Raw genomic sequence first — 3,175 nt, forward strand, 5'->3', positions numbered from 1 at the left:
TCCCTCCTAAAAAGATTATTCTAGAATAAATGGGCAATAGTTAGGAGAGGTGCACCAGCGACGAGCAGAAGCAAGGTTATTAGATACCTCACGAAAGCCCAGTCAAAACCACACGTGCAAGTTTCCCTTCATGTGGCTCGTCCATAATAACTTCTTCGGATTTGTGTGAACTAGCGGACGGATCACTAAGTGGGGTTCTCCCTCTAGCATGAGAGAATCCTTACGAAAATGGTTAAGAATATGAGCCATTATCCCAGCCTAGATCAAGCCAAGCTCTATTGATCATGTCCCCTTCCCAACAGTTGTACCTTGTCTTGGGGCATCTTTGGCTTTACGATAGAAAGCTCGCCGAAGAAAGCCAGGTGTTGTAAGTAAGCTCTATTTAACCCGGGGCATTAATTTCCCATAATGAATAGGCTAGCTCTATCTCTAAATTATTTGTCTTGTGCTCGAGAAGGTACCTCAGTTCCTCGGCAGCACCTCGAGGTGCATTTAGTTGTCTTACATGAGACGACGGTTATTCCTCACTCCATGGCATGACACCTTTCTCTCATCCATTCCGCCCGTCCAGAAGAGGTGCCCGTTCTCATTATTATCTACCGCCCTTTCTTTCCTTCCGGCTATTCACGCATGAAGATCGCCGTATGTATGCTCAACTTTGATTATCGATGCTATAATAGGTAGAAGTACATTATGGCAGGATAAGTCACCTAGGCAAACATCCCTCCTCCAAGAAGAATGGTGTTATGCCCCCGATCCCTATAGAGCAAAAGAGCTGCCTAGTCATCCCTATGTTGCAGCACGTCTGGTCGTTAACTTCTCGTGCCACTGCCACCGTTTCTAGGACTGACTAATACCTCACCTACACAGGTACCTATGTACTATAGTCTCGGTTTCACATTCAACATAGCGTTCAGATTCATGTGCCTTCCAAAACTAGGGGTATTTGAGTCTACTGCATACGATTAGCCAGTCTTGCACCTGCAAAAGGATTAGGGAGCTGGACGATAATAGTCCTTCTAAATCCCAAAGCGACTTCCATTAAAGTAGGGAGGGACTCCTTCCCCACCATTCCGGCCTATTATTGATAGGGATTTTACCGATGCTAAAGTTAGCTTGCTTACCAAGCCGTCCACTTAAGAAGCTAGTCGTTAAGAAAGAAGCGAAGAGGAAGCGAAGTTGTCTACGAATCTTTGCTTCTCCCCTGTAGTCGTAATACTCAGTTGGTCTCCACTTTGATTCAAAAGGTAACCGAAGATTCCCAACTTTCTTCGCTTTCCGCAACCCTAACCACTTGTCATTTTGATTACTTAATCCATAAACCTTTTTTATTTTATAACAGTGATACGCTCTAAAACTTAAGGGAGAAGCTTTCAGTCTAGAAGCAGTAGCTTCTTGCCTCCCTCGGGGTGAGAAGTTTCCTTCCCTTTACTAAAATGCCTGAGGTGTCTTCTCAGCACCCGTACAAAGTGGACCGCAGTTTAGCTGACACTCTTCTTCCCATTCTGGTTAGGTTGACCTAGAAGTACAGTAAGAATGAATGGAACCATAAGAAATTTGTCTTTTCCCAAGTGTGAACTGCAGACGACTGACTTTGTAAGCGGAACAAGAACCTATTTCCGCTATTCTGGGTTCTTATTGAGCATAGCAAAATCATGGTTGATGTTAAAGTCAGCGAAGTTTCCATGGTGTTCTATCTTTGAGTAGTCTCGGTCCATAGTGGAAGGCTCCGTAGCTGAGCCTCGTTAGACTACCTGAAGTGTAAGGTGTAAGTGAATAAAATAGAAATTAAGCCTTACCTAAGCCTTAGCCTAGTCTATATCCACAGTTGACGCAACTTTGTACTGATGCCTCACTACTACTTTCATTTTTCAATTAATTAACGGCTAAGTGGTTTCATAACCTGAGCTTTCCTTAACCAGCTAACCTTACTTCATAAAATTAGCCTCCATTTCTTTATAGTTTTCTAGTTCGACTAAGTGACTTTGTAAACTCAACCTACTTTTTTGCTTATTGTAGCATAGTCCTTCGCCACTTCAAATGGGCGCTTCGCCCCTCTTTTTTTTTAATTTGAAATAGCGGGGTCTTACTTATTCAGGAAGGATGAAAGAAAAATAAAGGGACAAGGGGATTTTATGATCGGAGAAATATAAAAGTTGTGGTTGGTGTGTCACTAGGTCAGTGGGAGAACCCATAGGAAAGGGGGACAACCTGCCGAATTCACATCAGAAATCACCAACATGAACACAAACATAATCTTGAATTGCGTATAGAAAGAAAATGAACAATTCTCGGAGTTGAGGTATATGAAGAATGGATTTTTGGTCCCTTTCGTCTAGTGGTTAGGACATTGTCTTTTCATGTCGAAGACACGGGTTCGATTCCCGTAAGGGATAGGTACTCATTCCCGACCGGTTTTCGTTAGCTGAGTGACTGCTCGTTATTTGGTTGGAAAAGATGATCTGGAAGCTTTCTATCTTCCAGAAAGAAAGATGAGATCACCACTTCTCTCAGTAATGGACTTTCTTTAATTTGTAATGTTAGCCTTAGATGTCCTTTCATAGATTCTCTAACCTCCGACAAATAGAATGTCCATGCATGCGTTCTTTATCTCCTCCCCTCAGTCATACATCCTTTTTTTATTTTTGGCTGAGGGGAGGAGATAAAGAACACAAGCATGAATATTATGTCTATCGGAGGTTTGAGAATATATGAAAGGACATCTAAGGCTAAGGTTACAAAGTAAAAGAAGTCCATTACTGAGAGAAGTGATGATCTCGTCTTGCTTGTAGAGAGAAAGGAAACTTCCAGACCATCTTTTCCAGCCAGATAGCGAGTGACCACACTGCAATGAACACTAACTGAAAGTGGCCGGTAATGAGTACATATCTCTTACGGGAATTGAACATGTGTCTTCGACATGAAAAGCCGTTGTCCTAACCACTGGACGAGAGGGACCAAAAATCCATTCTTCATATACCTCAGCTCCGTTAATAGAAGTGGCTTGTTTACTTTCTATAAGCAATTCAAGATTTAGTTTGTGTTCATGTTGGTGATTTCTAATGTGACTTCAACGGGTCGTCCCCCTTCTTATGGGTTCCCCCACCGACCCAATGACATATCAACCACGCCCCTTCTCTTTCTCTAATCATAAATCCCCGATCCCTTTATTTTT

The 3,175-nt window shown here is 42.5% G+C and overlaps 1 non-coding gene across 1 annotated transcript; it reads left to right on the top strand.

Moving 5' to 3' along the window:
- The first annotated feature begins 2,324 nt into the window (after positions 1-2,324).
- Positions 2,325-2,396, top strand: TRNAE-UUC (transfer RNA glutamic acid (anticodon UUC)). The gene has a single exon. It is a non-coding gene; the product is annotated as a tRNA-Glu (tRNA).
- The last annotated feature ends 779 nt before the right edge of the window (positions 2,397-3,175 follow it).

Source organism: Solanum tuberosum, unplaced genomic scaffold (genome assembly GCF_000226075.1).
Source record: "Solanum tuberosum cultivar DM 1-3 516 R44 unplaced genomic scaffold, SolTub_3.0 scf00348, whole genome shotgun sequence".
Taxonomy (NCBI): domain Eukaryota; kingdom Viridiplantae; phylum Streptophyta; class Magnoliopsida; order Solanales; family Solanaceae; genus Solanum; species Solanum tuberosum.